The following is a 19,784-nucleotide window of genomic DNA, read 5'->3' on the forward strand; positions in this document are numbered from 1 at the left end:
CGCCTTTATTTCTCTGACAAGCTGGTGCCCGCTGTAAAGCTGGGTGGATTCAAAACCTAGATCCACAGTTTTTTTCATCATATCTTTGGAGTGAATTTAAGAACATTTTGTTCACAGAACTCGATGTATAATGTGCAAAATAAAAGACAGACCACCATGAATAGATTTTGATCTAATGATTGAATTTTTACGCTTTATAACTCAATCTTAATTTTTCAAAAAGGGGTGATCTCAAATATGCTAATTAATTAGTGCAGGCGAATATTTAAGTTACGAAATTAAACACAAAAATGTGTTTTCTCTGAATAAACATACCTTTTTTCCGAGGGATTCTGATTTTGAACCCCCAAAATATAGGGGGTAGACAGGGACGTAGGTAAGGGGGGTGTTCAGGGTGTTCAAACATCCCCCCCCCATTGTACGAATCAATTTTTTTTTTTAATAATATAGATAATTTTTCCTTAATTTTAGAAAATTTTTAAATATTTTATTTACTCAAAAAAAATGGAGAATTCCCATGACATTTTATTTTGAGGCTTTTATTAGTATGTAACAGGAATAAAATGATCACTGCTGCCTCTTTGCTACCCATTCATCAAGAGAGCAGTAAACGATTCTCTTCAGTGATTAAATTAGATAGCATCCCTTTCCTCATTGATTTACCACCCACAAAGCATCTCCCCTCAGAAAAGTAGCCAGTCCAGCTCATATTACACTAAGGGAAAATGTTCTTCATTTCTTCCAATGGGTTCTATCTTATCTCATCTACTTTTTAAAATNGTACATCCATTATTAAAATAATATTTCATTTGATTCTGATGATTCCTTCATGGTGTTGCATTTTCTACAAACAGCAGTTTATATGTTAACTTTTTCAAGACATAAAACTTCCTTGGCAATTTTTTCGGTCATTCTGTCGGGGAACTTTGTCTTAGACACTCATCCTAAAAGCGCTTAGTTTTAGATTTTTTCTTTTGTTTAATGAAGCATTTTATTTAAAATTTCTTTTTATATTTTCTTTCTCATTAAATTTTATTTGTTAATTTCGTCCGTTAATTTTTAATTTGTATTGTGTAATTCTGTTCCTGCAAATAAAATGTGATCTTTTATTGGCTATAAAAAGAACTTGAATCAAAAATATTGGAGGTAAGCAAATATTTGTATTAAATCAATCTTTCCGCATATATGTAACATTTATAATGCTTTTATATTTCCGCATATATTTAACATTTAAACTGTACAACAAATAGATTTATTTAGTAAATTTGATTATTCATGCATAATTTATTTTTAATTCCCAATCTTTGTTCTTATTTAATAATTATGAAATCGGACTTAAAAATTTTTTAAATTTTAAACTGAAAATTGAAACAACATTATTATAATTCAGTCAGAATTGAAATATCTATATTACATTTAATTTTATAATAAAACACAAAAATTTCATAAATGAATAGCTGAGAGTGATTAATCATTTAAACTATCTTAGTATAAATGTGTAAGTGTAACTTAAAATTTAACTATTTTTTAGAAAATGAAAAATACTTTCTATTACTAACTTTCCTTTCTTTTGATCTCATTGCGAAGGAAGTTACTTATGATATTGGCAAATTTTTTTCGATAACACTTCATTGCATAATCAAAAGTAGCGATATATGTAACAGTTTTATCAAATTAAAGCAAATGTCAACAAACCTTTAAATTATCATAAAAATTACTGAAATTGTCAATTAAAAAAAACAATTCAGTACTTTCTAAGAATGATTTAAATCAGCTCAAATAGTTCCTCTTTTTTTTTTTTTTTTTTTTTTGGCTTTCTTCAATCTAGGAGGTATTGCCTTGGCCCTCAAGGGCTGTCGCGCCGCTGAGTTTAGTTTAGTTTAGGAAATTTAACTTATGGTTCCCAAACTGCTCCCGTTTATTACACATTATTCAAATAAATGACTGAAAAATATTATGTAGTAGCAAAAAATGTGTTATTTTTCATTATTCTTCGTCTTGCGTGCAAAAAAAATTAGTAATTTTTAGCTAATGGATCAGATATGGAAGCGCTTCCTGACTCTCAGATAATTTTTCCTGAATTTCTGTTATTCCGCTTTTTAAACCTGTCTAACCTGCCATTCGAGCACATAAAATTAGTCTCATAAAATCGCTTAATACATTCATCGACATTTGTCCAGATACTGGAAGATTGCGGCTTCTTCGAATGGTGAACCACTTCAGCAATGCTTCTTCAACATCCTTGCGATCTGCTTTTCTCAACTTTTTCCTGCCTTCTAAATTTTTTTCACTAGCAGAAATTATTAATTGTTTTTTTTCTCCATATGTTACAAACTCAAGATTTGAATAGTTAATATTCCCTTCAAATATCAACTTGATTGCATTCATTTTCAATTTTTCTAACTATGCCCATTTTATCATCAATGGAGAACGTTTTACGTTTACTGCTCTCCCTAGTTAAATTTGAGGCAATTGTTTGCAGACTTTTTTTAATTGAACTGAGAGCAAAAAGGAGTTGAAATGAGGGCCTTAACGACACATATTAGTGTCCAACCCTTTGACCAATAACGAATAATTACTCATTCCCTCTGTCAGAAAATGCATATTGATCTCACTGACACCTTACTGGTGCATCATCTGCCTGACATCTGCTTGGTTTGTTTAAGGATTGGAAAGTGAGATAAAAGAAGCAAACAGGTAAAAATGCTTATCGCTACATTCCCCTCTATAGATGGTTTTAAACCTTGGTATATGTATTTTATTTATTTTGAAGTAGAAATTTCAAAAATATTACAAAAAAAAAATGAAGAAAAAAATCAGTCGAAGACAGAAAAAAGTTCATTATATCCAGCTTCTTCACTTTTTTGGTTCACTATATCCACAAAAAATAACATTATACGTGTATAGCAAGGCACGGGACCGAATATTTCGTTCACTATATCCTGAGTTCACTATAAATCGTGTTCACTATAGCTGGGTTTGACTGTATATCTTTCATGAGTATGTTACTGCTTAGTAATTCTTTATAATGAATGCTGTTTTTCTTTAATTTTAAATCAATCAAGCGAATAATTTTATGCTTAATTTAGGAAAATTTCATTAAAATTCAGATCACTTAAAAACGAATCAGGAAACAGATATGAAAAATTTATCATTGCAACTGCATTCACTTTTTCATAAATGATCTCAAACTTTTTATTTGTTAACCATAATCTTGTGTAAACAGTGTAAGCAAATAAAATTAACAATAATTGCGCTGCACTAAACTAAGTCTGACTCTGAATAAAAAAAGAAATCAAGTTAAATAAAAGAGCAAACTAACTAAAAAATAATACTTTAATTCCAAGTGATTAAAGATATTTTATGCTTTGACTTGAAGTAATCCACTCCTTAATTAGGATATATCGTCAACACTAACTAATGAAACAAATCTTTGTTTAGCAAAATGTTTTAAGATTATTAAGCAGCGATATTTAGTGCAATAAGTAATTCTTTAAATGTTGAAATGCCCGCGGCCACTCTATCGTAATCCTAATTTGATAGTCCGTGACCTTACGAAACACAGATTTTTTTCATTCAATATTTATATACGAAATATTTTGAGGCTTTGTAAATTTGTATCAATTTTTTTCCCCTTGTGCTGTATATCTTTTGTATTTATTAATAATTTTTTGTTACATTATTAAAGTTTTACACATATTATTTAATAATGTAGTTTAACAGGATATTATTGAAAGAAAAGTTTGTGCGAAGATATATTCATTTACCGACTTCTGCGAATATACTATACATCTGCGAGTGATTTTCGTTAAATACGAGAATTTAATGCAACTGCCTTTGAAATCTGATATCATAGAATAAAATGAAAATTTTTTTTAAGAGTTTATTTAATATCATTATTATTAGCTTTTTGGAATGATTTTACACATTGTCATTTTCCTGCGTTCTCTAAATAATTAATATAAACTNACCGTAAAGTGCTCGACTTCGCGTGCAGGTCGTCGGACTACCAAAGCAGAGGAGCCATCCCCTCTGCAGAAGATCAAAATTGTGATGGTATGTCTTCGGATCATCCTCTGGGATGTTTCCCAGACCGTCGCCAATAGCCCATTGTGCAGCCCTAGTGCGACGTAAATGAACTACAACAGCGTTCTTAAATAATTAATCTAAACTATATTATTCTATTTGAGCTGTTTAATAAAGTCTTGTGATTAATGGCACAAAGACTAACTAAAAAAAAAAATTTCATATGTGTCGTATTTCCTGAAAATTACCCATGAATTCTACTTCGTAAAGAATTCATTTTTTTAAATATATTATTTTGCCTGGTTAAACGCATTATAATTTGCGGTGAACAGATGAATTTTTATTGTTATTTAATACGGAGTTTTTGACAATAACGGAGGTTTTGTATTAATGTTCTTTTTATTTGAATTTCGCTTATCTCCCAATCGAAGGGAAGCGATCAACGACGTTTATGGCTTGTCTTTATTTTGATCTTCATTTAGATCACTGGTTGTGATTTTTAGCTTTTAAATGAAGCTTACAGTGAAAACTTCTGTATTAGATTATTTTATGAAAACCAAAAAGAGTTTACTTGTATGTATGTAACTGGTTTAATTAAATTACATCTAGATAATAAATTCCTCAATCACAAAACACCCCCCATGAAAAAACTATATCTACGTGTTTGGGGGTAGACACAATCTGGGGAATATTGTCCCTATAGTTTGATCATGAGGACAATCCAAAGTTTGGATGCCTCTATCTTAATTTTATATTTTGCATATTTCGCCATATATAGAGACCTTTTTAAGCGAGTTAAACAAATTTTGAACATAATTTTAAAATTCGTTTATCCAAAGATAATTGCATGCAGAAATAAACTTCAGTAGATATTTATTATTTTTTTTGCGTTATTAAATAATAGCTGGAAAATTTTTGAATTATAAGGCATACAACTTTTTATATAACTTTCATGTATGTAATTTTACATGGCAAAATACAAAATCGAGCTAAATCTATCGAATTGTTCCTGTGTAAACTTAAAATTCGATTTCTCAGAAACTATTCAACCGATTATGCTCAAATTTTGCATTTTGCCATGTGAAATTATATATTTTAAAAGGATGTAAAAATTTTATACCTATCAATTTAAATTTTGTCACTGCTGTAGAAGATTTTCTCGAAAAAGTTTATAAGTTAGCAGATATGTGAATGTTCAACCATTCCTGAAATTTTGCAGCAGTTTTTTCGTGTCAAGAATTTTCTCTATACATTATCGGCAAAACACCATTGAAAAAAAAAATCTTAAAATAAAAAAAATGCAAAAGGAACTAATATAAAGAAAAACAAGTTCAAAAAATCGGAAGATAGTATTTTAAATCTGTTCTCTTTCTTTTAACGTCTTTTCTGAATTATCAAACAAATATACGTCTAAAATACATAAAATTGAAATGGAAAAGTAATAAATAAAATTTTAAACGAAGTTTTTTTAAAAACTAGAAAAACTTCTATTAGCCTTATTGTACCGAAACTTTGAGGCAATGCTTAATGTTCAAACTTCAATATTCTTATTCAATTAAAAATAATAATAATAATAAAGGAAAATAAAAAAAGTAATCTCACTAAATTAAACTTTTGAAAATTATTGTGAACCCCTGATTCTCCTCCCTCTCAAAATACTGTCTTAAAAACTGCTACTTACGTCATGCGCAACTTTGCACTAATATTACGGCTGCTGATCATTTACACTCTTGGGAGTTTATTTGTGTGATAAAAGTTTAAAATTGAAGTTTCTTAATGATATTCTGTTTTATTGTTCCAAGTTTAAGAGTCCCGCAGTGGACTGATCGTTAAGACACGGTTCCCAGCAGATCACCGAAGTCAAGCATCACTGGCTGTGGTCAGTGTGCGGGTGGGTAACCACTTGGATCAGTCTGCGTAGGGACCGAGGGTATGCGGTATTGGTCCTCGTTAAACTGTTCTATCGTAAAGTGCTCGACTTCGCGTGCAGGTCGTCGGGCTACCGAGGCGGGGGTGCTATCCCCTCTGCAGAGGATCAAAATTGTGATAGCATGTCTTCGGATCATCCTCAGGGATGTTTCCCAGACCGTCGCCAATAGCCCATTGTGCAGCTCTAGTGCGACGTAAATGAACTACAACTACAACAACAACCAAGTTTAAGATATTTCCCTTTCGTTGATATAAAAAGTAGGTACACGGTTGAATTGCATTTCATTTGCCTTATTAAGTATTTAATTTACGCATTGTTATTTGCTTTTTTAAGATTATCAATTAATATTAACAGAATTTAAAACTTAAATTTATGTTTGAAACGGCCTTACCCAAAGTGCATTAAATGGTTATTATGCTCCCTTCTTAATTTCAATAAGTTTCAAGTAAACACTGAAACTATAATTTAAATTTAATTATCAATACTTTAAGTTATTGCTGCTATTACTATTTTACCTTAATTGTTTTTTTTTTTTTTGATGTGTGAGTTGCCGATAGATTCAAATAAATAGCATTTAAAATACATTTATAGTTATTATAAAAAATGGAAATTAGCACTAACGTTAGTTAGATAGCTAGATTTACATTAATACCAAAATATAGCTCAACAAATAAAATTAATATTTCAGAAATTGAAGATTCATCCATATTAAAAAGTTTTATGAGGCTCCAGACTACTTATCAGGATTTTAAAATAGAAACTGTGCATTACTATAATATGAATCTGATTTTTGCCAAACATAGCATTTATAATATTTTCTTAACCCACTTTCGAGTCCATGGCTAGAAGATTGTACTTGTAATTTCGGTGACTTTCCGATTAGCTTAAGCACTTTTAATTTCAAGACAGGAAAATATATGTTTTATTCGTTTTCTAATCACCATAAGTAGAATTGATTGCTTATAGGAATAATTGCGATTCATTTTGAAATTGGAATTCATTTGAGAAATATGATCTCTATAATGGATCAAAAATCGTCGAATACTGTTAAGTTTCGAATAATGGCCATACAAAATTTTGCGACCAGTACTAAGACACCCTAGTTCAGTTTGTTTTAGGCGATAGTTCGGGTTCAACATGGAAGATAACATTATCGATTGTAGCGACTCTTGGGTACTAATTGATTGATTACTTCTACCACAAAATTTCCGGAACTTGAATGTAGTTTATCTATTGATTCGACTTCATATTTATGTATAGTGCGAAACAAAATTACTCGTCTTAAATAACTTTCAATCTAATACGTGAATGGTTTACGTCTTGAGTCTCAACTTTTTTTGTTTTTTTTTTGTTCGAGGACATAATCTTGTACAGGCTAATTAATTTATACAAACGATATTTTAAGTTACAAAACCAGAAAAAAAACCCGATTTTTTTTTCTCCGATGGGTTTGAATTTTTGATCCTCAAAATATGGAAGGTAGTCAATATTTTAAAGGTTTTCCAGCCTGAAAATATTGCCAAAAATGTTTAGGCAGGGGAGCGATTGAATGTTTGGATCTCTTAATGCTAACAATGCTTTTTGAGTATTTCGCTATATTTGAAGAGCTTTTTTAAGCGAATCATGAAGGTTTTGCACACTATTATAAGATTCGTTTATCCAAAGATAATGCAAAAAATAACTTTAAATAAATATCTTTTTTAATTTTATTTACTAATTGTCGAAAACACTTTGCATTGCAAAATATAGAAATTTTTTTTCATAATTTGTAAGAAAGTAATTTTAAAGGCAAAATGAGAAATTTGAATGAAATCGGACTAATAGTTTCTAGGTAGCCCAATTCTAAAAGAAGTTATTTATGCAAAATTCGATTTCTGAGGAACACTTCGATTGATTTCATTCAAATTTTAAATTTTTGGTTTGCTTGAAAAGTTATACAAGGCGAAATTTGCAAAAGGGAATTTTAACATTAAGTGATTCAAACTTTCTACCGCTCTCCTTCATAAACTGTTGATACCATATTTTGCAGATGGCAGGTGCTTCTCCTGTTTTAAGGGTCTAGGAACTGAATCCCTCATAAAGTTAGACATTCAAACCAATAAGATCGAGTAGTAGTATGTACATAAAATCCTATCAATAGATAACATATTTTCAGGGTTTTCCCTTTTTTGCGTCCTGTTTATACATAAGTGCATACATCGTTATTACATAGCGCATGAATACATGCGTACATATATTGAACATTTATAAATTGTGTATATACGTACAAACGTACGGGCGTATAAATATACCCACATTTACATAGATACATATATACATTTATATTCATATAAAGTATGTGTGTATCTACATATATGTGAATTAACGTACATAAGATTATGCATACTTATATGTACTACTTAAAGTATATAGACGTATGTACGACACGTAAATAATAAATGGACCATTCTAAATAACTTTTCATCTAATGATCGTATCTTCACATTCAAGGACTCAATCCTGAAGGTTCGAGAGGATGATATATATGCAAATTAATTAGCGCCCACGATATTTTCAGTTAGGAAAACAGACACAAAAACATACTTTCTCTGAACAAACATATCCTTTTTATGGTGTTTCGTCGGTTTTTGACTCTCAAATTACAGGGGTGGCCGCAATCTGGAAAAAAATAGTCCCAATAGTTATAGTCAGAAGAGCGGTTCAAAATTTGTACCCCTTAATGTTAATATTTTTTATGTATGAGACCACATCTTGAGAGCATCTTATATGAATTGAAAAAATTTTTAATTAAAAAATTCGTTTGTCCAAAGCTAATTCCATGCAAAATATAAATTTTAGTCAAAATAATTATTTTTTATTATTTTATTCAATGATAGTCTAAAAAATTTTGAATTTAAGTTCAACAATTTTAAATGGCAAAGCGCACAATTTGAACGAAGTCAATCGAATAGCTCTTAAAAATGCGACTTTTTCAAAATTCAATTTTTCAGGAAGTATTCGATTCATTTTACTCAAATGTTGTATTTTGCCATTTAAAATTTTCTTCTTTAAAATGTTATAAAAAATTGTATACTTTAATAATCAAAAATTTTTCGGCTATTATAAAATAAAATTTAAAAAAAGTAAATATTTACTAAAAGTTTTATTTTGCAAACAATTATCTTTGGATAAACGAAATTTATATTTGTATGCAAAATTATTTTAATTCGTTTTAAAGTTCTCAAGACATGGTGCAATACGCAAAGAGTAAAATTAACATTAAGGAGTCTAAGCTTTGGACTCAGACCTCACTATTGGGACGATTTATTTCAGATTGCGAATACCCGTTGGACGGATCTTTTAACCAACCTATTATTGGGACCGTATTTCCCAGAGTGCGGCTACCCCCTATCTTTTGTGAATCAGAAATGTGCATCCGTCGAGAAAAGGTATGTTTTTCAGAGAAAGTACATTTTATTTTTGTCTAATTTCATAACTTAAAATATCGTTTGCATTAATTAACATATTTGAGATCCTTCGAACCCTTAAGATTGAGTCCTAGAACGAAAATACCCGATCATTAGATCATCGCTCAGTAGAGTGAACTTTAAGACACGGTTCCCAGTAGAACACCAAAGTCAAGCATCACTGGCTACGGTCCGTGTGTGGATGGGTGATCACTTTGATCAACCTGCAAAGGAACCAAAGGTGTGCGATATCTATCCTAATTAAACTTTTCAACCATTAAGTGTTCGACTTAACGCGTAGGTCGTCAAGCTACCGAATCAGGAGATCCATCCCCTCTACAGAGGATCAAAATTGTGTTTGACATGTCTTCGGATCATCCTCAGGAATGTTTCCCAACTCTACACCAATAGCCCATTGTTCGTCGTTAGTGCGACATAGACCAACAAAAACAACCAATCATTGGATCAAAATTTTTCAGAGTGATATGCTTTTTGTCTTGTACAAATAATTTATTCATTCTACGTCCATATGACATACAATGTACTCACGTGTGCATGTACTATATGCGTGTACTATCTAATAACTATGTTATTCATACAACGATATTTAAAGTAACCACACATATATATAACGTCGTTGCCGAGTGGAAGGATTAAAACAGGTCTTAGGCAAGGAAGGAGGATACAAAATTTATTTATTAATTATTAGAGAGAACAGTCATGAGAAGTGTGTAAAAGTGAACACGAAAAGTTGCGCTCCTTGGGTATATGTTAGGGAAAATCTTGCAAAGTAAAATCAAATCCGTAAAATGTTTCAATTTAGGGAAATAGGGAAATCTTAGTAGTTGCTATTGGTTTATGAAATAGATCGAGCGTTTCCCACAGAGAGCAAAGGGAAAAATGTCCTGCTTTTAATTAAATGCATACTTGAGACAAAAATAGATTTAAGAACAGGATGTGGCTTTTAAAAGAGTGAGAAAGTATTTCGATTAGAATAATTAATTAGGATGACNATATATATATATATATATATATATATATATATATATATATATATATATATATATATATATATATATATATATATATATATATATATATATATATATATATATATATATATATATATATATATATATATATATACTGCGTACGCCAGTGTGTATGCATGTATTTTTATTTATAAGTGTGTATGCACCTGTATACATATAATGTACGCATGTAATCCTGTACGTACAATATACGTTTGTGTCTATGTACGTACATACAATTCATATGTATATGCATATAATTTCATTCAATATACGCAAGTACGCACACAAAAATTTCCTCTTATTTTTCAGAGAAAGGGGCATATGTGACGAGGAAGTAATTTATTTGAATGAAGATTGTTTCGTTAATTCCTTCATGCTAAATATGCTGTGTATTTACTGGTGGTTATTATACCTATAATATCATTTGTTTATGTATGGACGAAATAGTTGATTTAATTATGGTATATCTGTTTTGCATCATTCACTAATGGCTATTATACAGATAATATTTTTATATATTAACAAAATAAATACACTTGTCATTTACTAAGTGCTATGATAATCATAATATTTATTTTTTGTTGTGTATTAAAAAATATGTTTGGAATTTCTACAGTCATTAAACGATTTTTTAAAAAAAATATTTTATTGTCATTAAATTTCTTACATTTATCATATCATACATATTAAGTAAGAGATAAGTAATCAGATGCATTTTATTTATTTTGTCAAAAGAGGATATTTCATGTTAATTTTCTCTGATATACAAAAAGCTGCATTAACGCTTTCGCACGCATCAAAACTTCTCTCACCACATAAATTTCCGAATAAGAAAGAAGAAAATACGCAGACCCTCTTTAAGTATTACATATGTTCTATTTATTTTGTTTTTTAATTAATCAAATCGTTGAATTAAAAAAGATATTTCATATTAAACGATATTTTAACTTGTAAATTGTTGAGTTCTTACAGCAAAGTAAAGTCAGACTGTTAAAAAAAAATTACTATTTCCCCCAAAATAATCAAACAAAATTGATAGAAAGGAGAATTTTCCTCGGACTGAGAAGCTATAAGAAGTAAAATAAAAAATAAATAATGAAACGCGCCGTCATACAATCGTAGGAGAGATGACGTCACGCTCAGAATGACGTTTTAGCTGACTTACACTTAGTATTAAATTGCATTGTTAATGAAAATCTCATAACAAGGTAGATTTTAGCTGAGCATACGAAACGCTGCAAACGGAAACCTTATAATCATATAGATTTAAAATGATTTTCATCTTAGAATTAGCTTTATTCAAGGTTTTTTTCCCCCTTGAGAACCCTAAGACAGCCTCGTTATAAGGGTGTTATGTAGAAGGTTGTTTTCCAAGATTTTGGATTAGGGTAACGTGCATAGAATAGAACAGATTGTCGCAGACCTCGTTTTAAGGTTAGAAGGTTTACACGCAAACCGTGTAAAAACCCTTTTTAGGTTTACATGAAAGGTTTTTGTTGAGTGAAAAAAACCTTATTTTGCTATCTGGGTGGACACCCTCACGTTGCAATGTCCACGTAGGGTATACCAAGGCTTTGTAATATATTTGCAGTATTCCGTCACCCTTTGAACAGCCAGACGGTTACCAGAAGTATATAATCGCAGCATTTTTAAATACATGTTGAGCAATGTAGGTTTCACATCCTTTTGCTCCTGAGAAAAAATCTGCCGGTTTTGAAAGAAGTGAAAGTCCGTGCACACTCAAACACAAATTCGGCAGACTGAATGTCTTTTGTGTTGTTGGGGTGGACCACTGAAAATTTGATTTGAAGTTGATGGGCTCCTCCTCTATGATGGAAATGGCAGACTTTTCACGAATTTGGAAATTTTCATCTTAACAAATCCATAGAGTTGGATGATTCCGCAAATGCCTCATCGACTATTGACCATGACTGTTGAAAAAGACGATAGCTTTCTTCACGAAATTATTTGAAGAACAAGATGCTCTGACTCTATGCCTATGTCGTATAGTTACCTAAGTGTCGGCCCCGTCAGGGGCCCTAACTCATTCGTCTCAGTGGTAATAAGCCTAAGCTCAAAATCAGGGGAGGGGGCATGGTAAAATAAATCGCAGTTGAATACATGAGGTTAATACAATAATAAGAGAAAAAAAAAGAAATAAAGAAATATATACAGCTATTTACAAGGATGCTCTGACTCTGAATCGCTGTTCCTTATATACTGCTCGAGCAGAATATTACACATTCTGTTGCCTCGAGGCGGTTATTACACATGCTAACGCAAGAAAAACCAGTTCTTTCCATCGCATTCCAAGAATTTTTGTTAATGTTTACACGCCCATGAAGGACGTACATTTTTAACGAAATGTTGTCATTGTACGGATTGCAATATTGAGAGATGCTTTGGGTGGATCATATTGTGAGATCTATTGGGAATGCTGTGAGATTTCATTGGAATTGTGATGCTGTGAGATGAGATGCAATGGGTTGGTCATGTTCCAAGATTGATGTAGTAATTTGTTGAGCAAGGGAGGGAAAAAAGACAACAGTTTAATATTGAAACTTAACATTTAATAAAAAAGAAGGAAATATGTTTAACAGCGATATCATGAATGGTGAGTGCGTCTACACGCTACGTTGCAGGTTGCAGGACGAAGAATGATTGCTAAATTAGATTGTTCTATATAAAAAAGTAAGAGTTAGTAATTAATTCAGGACTTTTCCCGTCTGGACACTGTGTCTCCATGTATTCTGGGACTTTTCTCTTCTGGACGCTGTGACGCCTTTCGATGAGGAAGTGGATAGTTGAAAACCAAAATCTTCTCGATATTTCGTAAGATAGACTTCTAAGTCTATAGACTTAAAAGGAGAATATACTCTCCAAACGTTCTTTTTCCTCATCCAGTTCATGGTACTTTTTGAACAACTGCTGCTTAGTCATTGCTTTCACTTCACCACATCATTATTGGGTGTTTCAGAAACGTCATTTTGAAATGTATTCAATGGACAGCTTGACACTCTTTCATCTCTATCCGATCAGTTGTTTCCGCTGTTAACTCATTTGTTATGCGTTAAATTGTTTTACATGATAGGTAAAAATTTATTTCATTAATAGTATTTTTCAAAAGCTTAAATTTTTTGTTCCTCACATTTTGGAAAAAAATTACATTTCGTCTTTTTTATTCTTAATTCAATGATTGATTTTTTTTTTATCAGTCAATCATTATTATTGGTTATCGGACTATATTAAAAATTTATTTTCCAGTTGAGTTCTGTTGTGTAAAGAAATACAAGATAATAAAATTCTTGTTATATAAACCCAAAATCAACGGCGATATAGCCGTATCCACCATCTTTATCAATAAATTTTTAAAATGTATGGAAGTGACCCAAATACTTTGGACTTAAATTTTTCTCTAAATTAAACACGTATTTATATGCAGATTGAAAAAAAAANAACTCATTTGTTATGCGTTAAATTGTTTTACAAGATAGGTAAAAATTTATTTCATTAATAGTATTTTTCGAAAGCTTACATTTTTTGTTCCTCACATTTTGGAAAAAAATTACATTTCGTCTTTTTTATTCTTAATTCAATGATTGATTATTTTTTTTATCAGTCAATCATTATTATTGGTTATCGGACTATATTAAAAATTTATTAGATGTAATATTAGAAATGTGGACATATATGATGATACTTTCTGTCAACTCTGATAGCTTCATTTCCAGTTGAGTTCTGTTGTATAAAGAAATACAAGATAATAAAATTCTTGTTATATGAACCCAAAATTAACGGCGATATAGCCGTATCCACCATCTTTATCAATCAATTTTTAAAATGTATGGAAGTGACCCAAATACTTTGGACTTAAATTTTTCTCTAAATTAAACACGTATTTATATGCAGATTGAAAAAAAAAACAATGATTAATTAATAATTGTTACTTAATTTATTTTATTGTACCTAATTGTTTTAATGATTAAATTGCTACGTACTAAGTGTCAATTTTAGTGGTTTTAGAAGTTCAATTGAAATATTTCAATTAAATAGTGCCATCCACAAAATCTGACACAAAAATGTATTTTCTCATGATAAACTTAGACTTTTCTCGACGGATTTGGAATTCTAACTGTTAAAATATGAGGAATGGAAAATATGGTCCCAATATTTTAGTCAGGAGAGCTGTTAAAGTTTCATCCTCTTTATGTTAATTTCACTCTTGCATTTTTCGCCATGATTTTAAAACTATTTTAAAGATCGCTCAGTATTGTTTAATTAAAAAAAAAATCACATGTGATTATTAAAATATGCAATAAACATATTCATAATATCTTTTATGATAAAACAGTTTAATTATATAGTCTTAAGTGTCAATTAAAATTTCACCCCAAAAAGACATGTCTTTTTTATTAGCTACTTAAAAAATGAAATGAGTAAAGAGTGACAGAAATATCCCAGTCGTACCGAGTTCAAGCGAGTCCCATACGTAATTTTAATTCTTTTCGCCCGATAACATTATATATCGTTACCGGTAAAATAGCAATAAATAAATAAAATAAAAAGTCTCAATATTGCTGTAATAAATTTTTAGATTACTGAATTGAGTTTTCCATTTCAGTTTCAAATTATCTCTTTAGAAAATGTTATGGTTGTTTCATTCCTACATATGAAGTAATTATTGTAAACTGCAACGGTTGTTTTCATTATAATTTTATTTTACTGAAAATGTGCATCTTGAGAATTTACAATGATCCGACACTATAATTTACAATAATTACATTTGAAGTAATTATTGTAAACAGCAACGATTGTTTTCATTATAATTTTATTTTACTGAAAATCTGCATTATGAGAATTGACACTAATCCCTCCACACAAATGAAAAAAAAAAAATTAAGAAAAAAAAGAAAAAAAATTGAGATTTTTAACTCTTACAGACGGAAAAGTCTCACTACTCTTATTTCCATATAGCATTGAAACGGAACAAAATATTCCATTGGAACTTTTCTGTCCCTGTAATATCTATGACTTTCCGTTTATCTATCTTTACTAGTTGACTGCACACGATTATTTGAACGAATTAAACAACATCTATGGAACTATTTAGTTTTTAATATTTCGTTCGATGACGCCATTTTATGATTGCTTAATTTTATTCCTCAATTCTCAGCTTTCTACCTCAATCAGTTTTACAAGTTTTTCATTTTTTTTTTCATTAACATTTTCAACTAGTCATAAAATAAATTATAATTGTTTAATTTTAATTAAAATTTTATTATGTGATTCCAAGTCCCAAATTAAAAATTGCATGAAAAATTACAAGACAATATTGAATTTAAAAAAATATCTGTCTATATGTAGATATTATTTAATGGATAATTATAGATAATATTATTTAAGGGGACAAATTTTTTTAGAACATTTTAGATAATTTTTTAATGATTTGGTAAATAAAGGGTTAAAGTTTCGCATTTTTGGTTATTTTTATCACAACTTTATTTTTAATATAAAATACCTAAACTACTGAACATAATTATTTGATACAAATCAGCATTTTTTGTTTTAAAATATATTTCATTTTAAAAATCTGATTTGAATGAAAAATAAAATCCAGGTAAGAAGGAGACTTCATACTTTAAAAAGCGTCAGAAAATTGATAGGAATGACGGGATAAAGAGCTGAGTTACGAAAAGAACAAAGAACCTCGAAAAAGATTAGGACTCCTTTCTCAGCAAATAATAATCGTAGAATATCATGCTTAACACGAAAAGTAAATCATTGGAATTCTGTCTCAAGTTTCTTCTTGGAAGCACTTAACCCTGACTGCTTTTTGTTACAACAAGATTGTCCTCAGTGGTGTAGTTTTGAGGAGGGTTTGGGGGACAAGGCCCCCTTCGAAATTATACACATTACTTAATTAATGAACTATTGTACGGTAAGTAGGATGCAGATATTAAAAGTTTTTCATTATTAACTTTTTGTAATTTAAGCGTTTGTTGTTGTTGTTGTTGTCGGGCAATAATGTAGAGGTTGTGCGATTGTTCTTGTTTTCCAGTGGTGCCACCTATGGCTAAGAATTCGACTTTTTACGCACCCATGTGTCACACCCGTTTATAGGGCGGACTCATTCATACATCCACTCATTCATCCACAAATCTTAATTTTGACCTGAACCAGAGAACGATCCATCTCCAATTCAGTACCCCCAGAGGTATTGATTTGTTATGGGATCATGGAGGACTTTGTGATTCGACAGATTTAACGTGCACCAGTCACCATTTAATACACGAGGAGTCTTCGGCCGGCTGCATTTGAACTCCCATTCTCACGAACGCGAGTCCAGCTTCCTACCAACCAGGCTATCCCGGCTTATTTAAACGTTTAGAATATATATATATAAGATAGAGATAACCGATAACCACCCTAGGACATACATTAAAACTACGCCACTGGTGAAGTTAACCAATATTTTAGTGGTGTATTAAATAAGTTCTAAATTAGAGTTCAAATTATACAGTAATCTAAATCTGAAGTATAAAACTTTGTTAATTTTACATTTCAAATGTTTTGAACTGAAATTATATTATACTTTTCTGAAAATTTAGGAAACACGTGCACTAAAACGCAAAAAACACTAAAAAACTCTAAAATAAAATATTAAAATCATTTGCGTTAGTTAAGAATTAATCGATAAATATAACAGTTTCCTTTGTAATGCATCCTAAGTATTTATTTACCGGGAATTACTATTGAATGTTCCTAAGAAAAAAAATCATTTTGTATTTTTTAATTCTCTGTTTTTTAACCCTTGAAAGAGACAAATAATATTCGTGAAGGACAAATCAAACACTGATTTAACTCAAGAACTTAATCTAAATTGTCCGACTACATAATAATTAAAACACAAAAAATATGTGGAAAAACATTTTTAAGAAAAAAGAAAGAGTGATGTTAACTAATATTTTAGTTGTTTACTTTAGCAGTCGTTTGAAAATTGTTAAGCGGCTACTTGATTTCAAAGAAATTAATTAAACTCATTTGTTTTAAAAACATTTTACTTGCACATTTATTATACTTTTTCTACTTTTTGGCGAAATTTTATTCATACTGATTGTGATCTGTGTGCATCATTAATTAAAAAAACATAGAAAACAAATCTGTTGTTTTCAACAAATTAAATTTTATGAAATGCATTAAATAAGTTCCAAATTAGAGTTTCAATTACACAGCGATCCCAATCCAAAATATTAAAATATTTCATTTTCTATAAAGAAACGCTTGTTACAAACTGGGTGAAAACTACAGTTATACCTTAGGGTCTTGGTACACACGAGGTTAAAAGATGAAACTGGAAAATACAATTTGAAACTTTTTAATTGAAAATGAAATACTTTGTGTATTAAAGCACCTTTCTATTTTATTTTAAAGGGCCTGAAATGCTTGACCTTATTTTTTGACTTAGTAAACTCCAATGGTTAACAAAGATAACTATTAAAAATTATTGCTCATAAGCCTAGGATTAAAACAGAGGCTCCACAGCGCGCCGACCTTTTGTAGAAAGTCGAACGGCCTCAGGATAAAAATTGATTGGCTTCCCAGAGTGTTGGGAATACTAATTAGGTTTAAATTGCATGGAAAGATCTGATAAAACCGAGAGAAAAAAGTATTATTTAAATGTGAAAAGAACTATAAAAGTAAGAGGCAATTTACTTCCTTGAGCTATGTAATAGATTGCATCAAATCATTAATAACGTCCAAGTGATTTCAAGAAATCGTGATGCGGGATTTTAATTATAGAAACATTGATATTTTGTCAGATTCGTACAATTAAGTGCAATAACCTAACGCTTTAATCAAGACAACAACGTTTGATTAATTTCCATCAAATATAAAATTATTTTCTGAAATTATTTTATGCTACTGTTTTTTTAATGCCCATGACTGTTTTTATTTTTTTTATAAGCTATTGCTTTCCTTGCAGTTATATACGAAATAATTATTGCATTGCATAATAAAAAATTTTATCTCTAATTACGTACACTGTAAAATTACGTACTTTCTTCGTATATTTTGTGTTTTAAAGCCATATTGTTAGCAAAACAGTTCTATGTTTGTATTCTCGAGGAGTTGAAAGTCTCCCTCAAAGTTTAAACCCGTCATTGAGTTTAAAGTTCGTAATGTGACAAAAAAGTTTAATTTGTTCTACTATTCCTGAGCTAGACCAAACTATTAACTTTGGGTGTTTTAAAAACACTGGTACTGATAATTTCCTCCATAACTTTTGAAGCAGTAGTCGTTTAACTTTGGGCGTTTTAAAAACACTAGTGCTGATGATTTCCACTAAAGCTTTTGAAGCAGTAGTCCTTTGTAAATTGCTAAACGGCTTCTTGATTTCAAATGAATAAATTAAACTCGTTTGCTTTAAAAAACTTTTTATTACACATTTATTATATGTTTTGATTTTTTAGCGTAATTTTATTCAGACTGATTGCGGTCTGTGTGTTTCGTTAATTACAAAACCATCNCATTTCGCCCAGGCTTCCCAGGAGTTGCCTCCTAAGCCATGTAAATACTGTGATAAGCTTGGTATAACCAATGCTTATCATTGGGGCCAAAATTGTATAAACAAACCTAATATTTTTACGGCTGAGAATCAAACTCAGCCTAAACAAGAAAGTGACCAATCTCAAAATTGTCAATTAATAGTAGCTGGATATGTACAAAATAAAAATGAAAACAATAAAAGTGACAAAAACCCAATTTTGACAAATAAAACTATCCTGTTAAATATTGATACAGGTAGTACTCTAAATATCATCCCAACTAAGCCTTTTGAAAAACTTAATGTCCAAAAGAAAGAAAAAACTTTGTTAATGTAAAGCAAACAAAAGGTATTTTGCAACTTAACCAAACCTGTACTTTAAACTTAAAAATTGGAGATATAGCTAGGTCAGTGGAATTTTATATTTTAAGTACTAAACTACCTTATGCCATACCGGGTTTAAAGGAATGTAACGGGTTTAAATTTGTGATTGATTGTGTTAAACTAGTTGTAACGGAAAATCGGAGAAAACTGATCACTTTTTCGGATTATAAAAGCAACTTGTCTTTACACATTTCTCCTGAAACCCAGGTTAATGATTGCAACAAAAATACCAATAAAGAAAATAAAGCTAAGAATAAAAATAAGGATTGTAAAAAAAAAGAAAGAATGCTAAATCAAATAATAATAAACAAAATGAAATTGTTAAAGAAAACAAAATTTTGGATATGAAAATAAACAAAAATACAAATGTAAACAAAGAGAATTTAAGGAAAAATAAAACAAAAAGAAGACTTAAAAAT

The sequence above is a fragment of the Parasteatoda tepidariorum genome, chromosome X1 (assembly GCF_043381705.1).
Source record: "Parasteatoda tepidariorum isolate YZ-2023 chromosome X1, CAS_Ptep_4.0, whole genome shotgun sequence".
NCBI lineage: Eukaryota > Metazoa > Arthropoda > Arachnida > Araneae > Theridiidae > Parasteatoda > Parasteatoda tepidariorum.